Genomic DNA, 10,205 nt, shown 5'->3' with positions numbered 1-10,205 from the left:
GCTTGAACACTACAGCTCCCCATCGAAACCGCTGCTCCCTGTTTTATTCTGCCCACGCATAGTTGTGTGGGCAGAGTTGGCGCGCGTTCCAGCACTTTACAGGCAAAGGGGTGATGGGTCACGTCGATTTTTGTTCAGAATGCCAGACCCTCTGGGCTGAGGTCCGCTGCGAGATGTTAGTGAAGTACCGGTGATGACGCTGGACACCCAGGTTGAGGCACACGTATATTTATTTCAGCTTATCGGTACAGGACAACACTAGAGGGGGTAGCGGCCCCCTCACCCGGATAACTGGGGATACCCCCTAGCTAATCTCACCTATCCCCAAGTCCTCCTCTAACGAGCTAGGGGAGGCTAACTGGCCCGACACTGGTGAGTCGGGCTACGGTCTCCGGAGTCCCAGGGTCTAACCCTGGTTCACGGAACCACGCCTCTGGCTCGCTCCTCTGCAGCCCTGACAAGGGCGGCGTCGAGGGGAGTCCAGGGCTCTAGCTAGAGGATCTTCACTCTTCCTCCTTCGTTCCCAGACTGAGCCCCGAGCTCTCTTTGTCCTCCCCCTTTATACCCCCCATCAGGATCACAACCCCCCAGGCTGCCTGATGCGGACGTCGCTGCGGGCACCCCCCCCGTGTACTCCCGTAACTCCGCCCACTGTGTTTGTTACCCATTGGATCGTATGCACTTACAGCCCTCCCGTAACAGCCCTACATCACCCCCCCCATTACAGCTCGCAGCCGTCCCGGCTGCAACAATTCCAAATAAAGGAACAATTACCCCTCGACCCCGTGTGTGCCTCATTTTTTTCAACAAAATGCAAATAGCAGAACAACAACAAGAACAACAACCATACCCCCGAAGGGAATGTCCGACGCACCCCCCCCCCTGCATAAATACGAAATCCGTAAGCACGTATGTACAACTAGCCAGGAACTCCCCCATCACACACAGCACACCCACGACACACAACGCACCCACAACACACACACCGCGCCCACACAACACAACACACTCAGTGTGCAAGGAGCACACCACCGACGCAGCATACAGTAACCATGACACGTGAAGGAAAATAAATAAGAAAAGTTTTTTTTTTTCTTTTTCTTCCTGCTGTATATTATAAGAGTCTGCGCATTTTAGCGCGCGTCCTTGCCGCAGGCCCGTCACACGGGGCAACCCCGGACGGCGGACCACCCGGTGGCGGCTGTCCCATTCGAGGTGAGGTCGCGATTGAAGTCGCGCGACTGTCGGCATCACCCGTGGGGGTTCCAGGGCGTGAGCCCGTCATTCCCGGTACACCTGTGGGTGGGACAGCCGGCAACACATCAGGCGAGAGCAGCGACGGACCCTCCGAGTCGGTCGACCCCCCACATGCTTGGCCTCGCGTGCGTGGCGTGGGCCCCCGCACCGCAACAAACGGCTTCAGCCTAGAGGGGTGTACAAACCACCGGCGCCTCCCCCATTGGATTCGAACGCACTGAGGCCTCAAAACCTCAATAACCTCGACGGGGCCCCGCCACGGGCGTACGAGTTTAGAGGAGGTCGCGAGTGGTACCTGGGGACAGTGCAGCCATGCCCTGTCCCCCGGCTTCCACTGCAGCACGTGCGCGCGAGCCAGTCTGAGGCGCTCGTTCGCCTTCTGACGCCTGTCAGAATTTAGCCTCGCCGCATCCCGAGCCTCAGTCAGTTTGTCAAGGTTAAATTTAACGTGATCGTCCAATTTAGATTTGCCCAGCGGCACGTGGATCTGCAACTGTGCCCGAACAGGTGGGTCGGGTTCGCGGCCATACATAAGAAAGAAAGGTGAAAACCCCGTCGCAGCATGGGGAGCCAATCTGTATGCCGCTAGAACCCCTTGAATTTGTAAGTCCCAATCAGCCTGTGAGTCCGAAACTTGCTGCGACAACATAGACGTGATGGTGCGATGCAGACGCTCGACCATCCCGTCCGTTTGCGGGTGATAGGGGGAGGTTCGAATTTTTTTCGTTCCCAGGAGATCACAGACTTGTTTTAGGAGTTTCCCCGAAAAATTTCTACCCTGGTCGGTCAACAACCGCTCCGGGGCACCTTTGTCCATGACATAACCTTGGACAAAGGCGTCGACGATGGCTGCTGCCGACTGATTCGCCAGGGGCCAGGCCATAGGCCAGCGCGTAAAATATTCGACCCCAGTAAGCAAATATTTATTTCCCCTGGAGGTGGCGGGGAATGGCCCCAGAATATCCAGTGCGACCAGTTCATTTATTCTGGAGACCTGGATGGATTGTAAGGGCGGGTTCGACTCCCGTGCCGGTGGTTTGCGCTGCGCACACTGAGGGCATGCCGCCAACAGATCAGCAACATCCCTTGTCATACCCGGCCAAAAAAAATTCAGCTGAAGCAGGGCGAGTGTTTTCTGGGTACCTAGGTGGAGGAGGCGCTCATGAGCAGCCCACACCACCTTACCTCGTAGGCCAGAAGGGACCACCAGCCGGTGACGCTGGGATTTCCCGTCCCAATGCATAAGCAAGCCCGCATGGGTTTCCCATGCGTCGGCATGACCCGTCACACGCCCCCTCTCCCCGGCGCGACGACGCAACGCGAGGAGGGAGGCATCCTCCAACTGGAGGCGCCCCCATTCATCAACGGGCAATCCAAGCAGGGAATCTCTCCCCTGTTCGGCGATATCAATGGGGACTACCGTTTCATCGTCGGCGGCCGCCGCCAGGACCGGAACCATCACGTCCCCCACTGGCTTGCAACGCCCCGACCCCAGGAGACATGCGCATTCGGAGGCGGTTGGCATCCGTGACAGAGCGTCAGCGTTGGTGTGGCGAACGCCCTTACGATAAGTGGTTTCAAAACTGAAATCCTGGAGGACCTCCAGCCATCGGGACAATTGTCCCGATGGCTGTTGAACCTTCAGGGCGTACTGCAGTGCCGCATGATCTGTGCGGACGGTGAAATGCCGACCGTACAGATATGGGCGATACTGTTGGATGAAATAGACAATTGCCAACAGTTCCCTACGGGTGACACAATATCTTTGCTCCGTTGGAGACAACACCCGACTGCCGTACGCGACCACCCGTTCCACGCCGTCAACCACCTGGGAAAGCACGCCTCCAATACCCGTGTTGCTCGCGTCGGTATCGAGCAAAAACGGCCTCGAAAAATCTGGGTAAATCAAGGGAGGAGCCTTCACCAGCGCGTCCCGAAGGGAGCAGAAAGCAGCTTCCTCATCCTGACCCCAGTGGAACCGAACCCCTTTAGATGTTAACGCGTGTAGGGGTTTGGCAATTGTTGCAAAATTAGCGACGAAGCGTCGGTAATATGATGCGAAGCCAATAAAACTCCTGACCTCTCCCACCGAGGTGGGAGTCGGCCAGGAGCTGACACACTGCGTTTTGGCGGGATCGGTAGCAATACCCGAGCGCCCTACGATGTGCCCCAAATAACGCACCGACTCGCGTAACAAATGGCATTTTTGGGGCTTAAATTTCAAATTAGCAGCCCGCATCTTTAGGAAAACCGCCCGCAACCTCTGGAGATGTTCATCAAAAGTTTTACCAAAGACAATAACGTCATCCAAATAAATCAGGCACGATTCCCATTGCAATCCAGCCAAAACCAATTCCATCAATCGCTGGAAAGTTGCCGGCGCTGAGTGTAAGCCCATCGGCAACCGGTTGAATTGGAACAGGCCGTGCGGTGTACGGAAAGCAGTTTTAGGCTTAGAATCATCGTCCAGAGGAAGCTGCCAGAATCCCGAAAGTAAATCTAGTGTGGAGAAGAATCGCGCTCCCGCCAAAGCGTCCAGCGATTCGTCCATCCGTGGGAGCGGGTATGCGTCGGCAACCGAAATTTTATTAAGGCGCCGAAAATCCACGCAAAACCGCAACGAGCCGTCCTGCTTTTTAACCAGGACGATCGGCGCTCCCCACGGGCTGGTGGAGGGAGAAATGATGTCGGCGGCTAACATGTCATCAACAGCCGATTTGACATGGTCCTTTTCGGCGGGACTTAACCGAAACGGATTTTGGCGAATTGGCGCGCTGTCACCCGTGTCAATATGGTGACGCAGCAGGTGAGTGCAACCCAAATCATATTTATCACGACTGAAAACGTCGGAAAATTCCCTCAGTAGCGTTCTAAGCTGTTGGCGCTCTGAATTTGTCAGGTCCGTCGATCCCGCACAAAGCGCGTCGATCCACCCTTCATCGCTGTCCGAATGTGGGAGCATCCGGGAAGCAGTGCCAACGTGGTTCGCGACAGGTTCCTCGCAGGGCATTGGCGTCGCGTGAGCGAGCACCGTCCCTTGAGGAACCACCACCGTCTGCGATCCCACATTTAGGACCGCGATGAAAGGGTCCCCGTCCCCTCTTACGACGGTCTGGGCCGGAATCAAATGAGGCCCATTAACCCCGGCCCTAGACGGTCCCAGCAAAACACCCTGATCCCCTATGCCCTTAGCGAAGGGCTTACGAAGTTTCAGAGGCACTAGCATTTGAGCTCCCGGCGGCACATGAACAGTTTCAACGACGAACGCCGGTACCGTCGCGAACGCCGACCGAGCCGCCGCAGGGGATGGCAGGAACGCCATGCGCCGCCCCGATGGAAGCTCAATGCATCCTTGGTCGATCAAAATACGAATGGGCATTTTACCTAAGAAATCCGTCCCCAGCAGGCACGGAACCGCCAGCGAGGAGGAAACGAAAATCGGCCCCGACAATTTGATGTCCCCAATAGAAATTTGCGCTCGAATCTGTCCCATGATGCCGAGAGAGCCCCCGTTAGCGGCATAGAATGGGACGTTAACCGGCAGTAAAGGCCGGCTTTGTACGGGCAGAATATTGTAAATTAATTCCGAAATGATTGTCGCCGATGCCCCCGTATCGACCAAGATGCGTACTTCTACCCCGTCAATGTGTCCGACTACGGCCGACGACCCTGACGACGCGGCTACCACGCGATGGGCCAACACGGACCACTGTTTGGGCTCGATTTGAGTCCCCGCAGTGATCCGCGTTGGCCCCTCGCAACGCGACATCGGCCCCCCGTTTGTTGTGGTGCGAGAGCGTGCAACGGGTAGGTGCTTTGGCCAAACATGTGTGGTGCCGCGACTCGCCGGGTCATGTTGCTGGAGCTTGGGAGGAGGAGGCCCGGCGTCCCGTCGAGCCGTCGTCCCGCGCTGTCGAGGAGAGCGGCACCCCGAGGCGACGTGGCCCCGGACGCCGCAGTTGAAACACCGCGGGAGCCCCGGTGGAGACGACGGGCGGTTGAAACGGCTTGACCCGTCCCGGGCCGACCGTACTTCTTGCGCCAGTTGCCGTCGATGGTCGACGGCGAAGAGCTCCTCCGTCGGAAGGGTGGCTGCAGCCACCGCACGCCCTGCCGATGCCCTGCTGGCTTTCCGCCGCAGGGACAGAAGGTTGGCGTGAAGGAGGCGCGCCGCCTGAAGAGAGGTCATCTCGGCGTCCTCCTGTGCGACGACAGCGATGTCCAGGTCGTCTGCCAGGAGGAGTATTTTCTCCGTGACCATCGCGTCCACGCCATCGTCGTCCATACGGGGAAAAGCCGTCTTAGCCAGCGCTAGGAGGCTCGTCCTGTATGCCAGGGGCGACTCCTTCTCACCCCACTTCTGACACCAGATGAAGTACCGGTGATGACGCTGGACACCCAGGTTGAGGCACACGTATATTTATTTCAGCTTATCGGTACAGGACAACACTAGAGGGGGTAGCGGCCCCCTCACCCGGATAACTGGGGATACCCCCTAGCTAATCTCACCTATCCCCAAGTCCTCCTCTAACGAGCTAGGGGAGGCTAACTGGCCCGACACTGGTGAGTCGGGCTACGGTCTCCGGAGTCCCAGGGTCTAACCCTGGTTCACGGAACCACGCCTCTGGCTCGCTCCTCTGCAGCCCTGACAAGGGCGGCGTCGAGGGGAGTCCAGGGCTCTAGCTAGAGGATCTTCACTCTTCCTCCTTCGTTCCCAGACTGAGCCCCGAGCTCTCTTTGTCCTCCCCCTTTATACCCCCCATCAGGATCACAACCCCCCAGGCTGCCTGATGCGGACGTCGCTGCGGGCACCCCCCCCGTGTACTCCCGTAACTCCGCCCACTGTGTTTGTTACCCATTGGATCGTATGCACTTACAGCCCTCCCGTAACAGCCCTACATCAGTATGGATAGTGGGTTTTTAAAACGCGCACGTTTTAATGAAACGTCAATTTTTTTTTTTGCGTAGTCGCCTATATTTGAAAAACCCGCAAACCAGAACTCGCACAATGTAAAGTAGGGCGTGTTCAAAATGTATGCGATATTTAGTGTCGGAGTTGTCAATGGCTTAGATGTAAGCGGAGAAAATCAAAGGGCCGAGTAGAGATCCATGTGGGACCGCAGCAACACACGCGGAAATGTGATACAGAGTTGTCAATCTTAAAGGGAGCGTCTGACTAGGTCACTAGGAGGATGTATATTCTTAGGCTTTGTCGGTAAAGTCACGTAGGTAAACCAGTCTACACAACAAAGGCTCATTCCGAGCAGCGTGCTTCAGCCGCACCGAACCTCACAATAATAATATCCAGGTGCCTGCCTTGGCTCCTCCAACTCTCAACCAGTATATATACAAGGACTGTTTTCTTGGAATTTCTCTCACTTGAAACAGCAATCGTGCTGTGACGGTTCCACCTGCAGACGGAAGCTTGTGTTGCCTCCGAAACGTCGTGATTTTTTATTTTATTTTTATTTTACTTTTATTAATTTTAATTTTTTACCTACGTGACTCTACCGAAAAAACCTAAGAATATGAATCCTTGCAGTCACAAAAGCTTCAAATCTAGAATTAGGAGGATGTAATTCACAGAAAGCGCAAGGTCATTGATGACAAAGCCAGTCTTCGTCACTCGATGCCGGAGGATTGTGAAACAAACCCCGATCTGTCGTGCCCTACTGAATAACAACTCGACTGTGTGTCCTCGTGTTAACTTCCTCCTCATTCTCTTTCTCTCTCAAGTGAAACTGTTGCCCCATTGAATGGAGGTTGCATGAGTGGGTGTGAGAATTCCAGTTGGAGCGGTAGTAAGTCACTGATATTAACGATCAGAACCATTAAATACGTTTTAGCCTCCTAGCATTGACCCCGAAGAATCCCGAATAGTTCATGATACTTTTGGGATTGGGTTGCATGAATGTGAAAGTGTCGTACACACACCTCCACCCAACACAGCCAATTAGTAGATGTTTATCACGTGAACAAGAACCTGTCAATATATTACGACTCCAGTACACCGGTGAACTGGAGAGCAATCCCATACCTTACAATTCAGTACCACGTTTCTCCGGTGATGACAATCCAGCATCATCACGCGTTTTGCCAGGAGCGTGAAGATGCCTTTCTATTTTGGATCTTAAATAGGGGAAGCTGAAAAGGACCCAGTGAGGGGGGAGGGGTAATATATTCCTATAAATTAAAATAGATTATGTTATTATCACGTTATACATGTTACCGATGAGGTGTTTCACAGTTCATCAACAAAGTGAGATTGTTAGTCAAATTAAAAAGTCGACAGTGTTGCATTAACTGTGTTTGTGCTGTGTGCAGGCACTGCAGTGTGCGTGTTTGTGCGGCTTTGTGTTGGTGGCAGGGCACCTGTTGTGTTTATTTCAGTGTAGTGGGTGGTGCATGCTACATAGTGTGTGAGACTATGTGCCGTGCGTGTGTGTGTGCAGTATGCGTGGTGTGTGTAATCATAAAACATGCTGTATACCATACCACGGGGACTCGCTCCGCTATAGGAATGTGGAATTCCCCGAAGCAGATTAGCACCACCTCAATGTTAATTTCAGCGGGAAATCACCTCGCGAGAGGGCACTTTCATCAGCCATGGTCAGTCCAACTGCTGGACTAAGGCTTCCCCCACAAGCCACACAGCGCAATCCAACGAGTTCAAGTTCAAGTGCATGTATTAGGTGTAGCCCTGTGAGCCATTCGGCTCTTGAATCGGGTGCAACCGCAACAAACAAAAAACAAAAACATGAACAAAAAACATCTAAAAGTGAATATGTGACTGAGTGAAAACAGAAAATCCAAGAAAAAACAGAAAATATTGCAGAAAAAGCACCGTACACCAACGCTGTGTGCAAAAATCCCAGTGGGATGCAAGTCAAACAACAACAACCACAAGACAACTTAGATTAAGGCCATCAGTCGATCCGTCTCCTGAGTAGACCTCCTCTGACACGCGTCCCGTCCCTTGGCTTCCACTCCATTCAAATCGAGATCAAATCTAGATTCCATTCGTCTGCTTGACCATCGATTTCTTCTAGCCGTGGCGCGTCCTGATTTTACCATGATCAAACTATCAAAAGTACCGAATCACCGTATTACAGAGATCACTGATGACGAACTTTCACCAATAATTGTTGTCCGAGGTTCTGGGCTTAAAAAATAAACATCCGGATAGAGTAACAAACAAACTAACTTACACTTTGCCCCATGAGAGTGTGACGATGACGGTGACGATTCATCCTCTGTGCGCATGTGACTTACACGGGCAAGAGAAGGGCGCGGGAGAAATGTGACGTCACATCAAAATGCGCAACTTTAAATAAATATAGACAACACGTTCTACTTATAGTAATAGGTTTTTACCCTTTCAATTGGTACAAAAACTGACACCTTTATACAAGGCATCATGTTTACAATAGCCACAACACAAGCAGTCAAAATGCAAATCATTATCATCATCAGAGTTGTTTCTTTTTGTTTGCATTTTGACTGCTTGTGTTGTGGTTATTGCAAGCATGATGCCTTGTATAAAGGTGTCAGTTTTTGTACCAGTTGAAAGGGTAAAAACCTATTACTATATTTTGCCACTGGTAAATGTCTCATAGTGTAAACGTTCTACTTAATTAAATAGACGTTTTAATAAATGTTTTTTCCTACAACATCAGAGTGCAGCGCCACATTAAATACGCACTACGATGACAATAGTTTAAAGCGATTTGAAGCATGTTTTATATTTGTGGGGGGGCAGGGCTTTGTGACGTCATATTTGAGGGCGGGTCTGACTTTTTGTGACGCCGTGTGACAAGGGGGGGGGGTCAAAATCGTCCAAAATCGCGTGACGTCATTTATGGACGGCCCGCAAGTGCTGTTAGCGAGCACCTATTAATGTCGGGCACGGTACACGAGGAGGTGTAGGGGTGGCCAGCACCACGCCCGACCTCCTTTGTCTCCCCAGCGGCGATGTTGTCTACACACCGCAACACAAGGTGGGACAACCACAACAATTGCTTCTTGCTGTGGTTGTCCCACCTGGTGACGGGTGCTTGTGTGGCGCCCGAAACGTCGTGATTTAAGAGTATTTTTTATACCCACGTGACTTTACCGAAATAACCAACGAGTATGAATCCCTGCAGTCACGACAACTTCTAATCTCGAGGGAAGTTGAGTTTTCAGGTCGAAACGGCGGACATCCGTTTCCGATAAGGTCTGAATTTGTCTGTAATAGGGTAGGGCACTGATAAGGGGTTGACAGGTTTGCAATAACAACTCATTCACACAATGCCCCACTCGTTTACACAATCACCCACCCACGTGCTCACCAGCACTGCAGGTCACCGCAGGTCTCTCTTTCGGCACGCTCCACTTTGTAATTTCCCTGCTACAGTCGTCTTTCTTTCACTCAAGCTCTGAACACAACGACGTAGCTGTCAGCCCCTTATCAGTGCCGTCCATAAATGACGTCACGCGATTTTGGACGATTTTTTACCCCCCCCCTTCGTCACACGGCGTTACAAAAAGTCAAACCCCCCCTGAAATATGACGTCACAAAGCCCTGCCCCCCCAAAAAAAAACATGCTTCAAATCGTAGTGTGTATTTAATGTGGCGCTGCACTCTGATGTTGTAGGAGAAAACATGTATTAACAAGTCTATTTAATTAAGTAGAACGTGTTGTCTATATTTATTTAAAGTTGCGCATTTTGATGTGACGTCACATTTCTCAAACCCCCGCTCCCCCTCGTCACACATCGTCGCAAATGTCTGACCCCCCCCCCCTAGGTGGGTGACGTCATTTATGGACGGCCCCTAAAGCGTATGGGTTGACAGCTATGAAACAATAATACCTTTATTCTTAGGTTTTTTCGGTAAAGTCACGTAGATAAAAAAATAAAAATTAAGTAATCGTTATTGCAACAATACTTGATACAGCTGTCGCGGG

This window comes from Lampetra fluviatilis, chromosome 43 (assembly GCF_964198595.1).
Source record: "Lampetra fluviatilis chromosome 43, kcLamFluv1.1, whole genome shotgun sequence".
NCBI classification, from domain to species: domain Eukaryota; kingdom Metazoa; phylum Chordata; class Hyperoartia; order Petromyzontiformes; family Petromyzontidae; genus Lampetra; species Lampetra fluviatilis.
Note: the sequence above shows the minus strand (reverse complement) of the source record.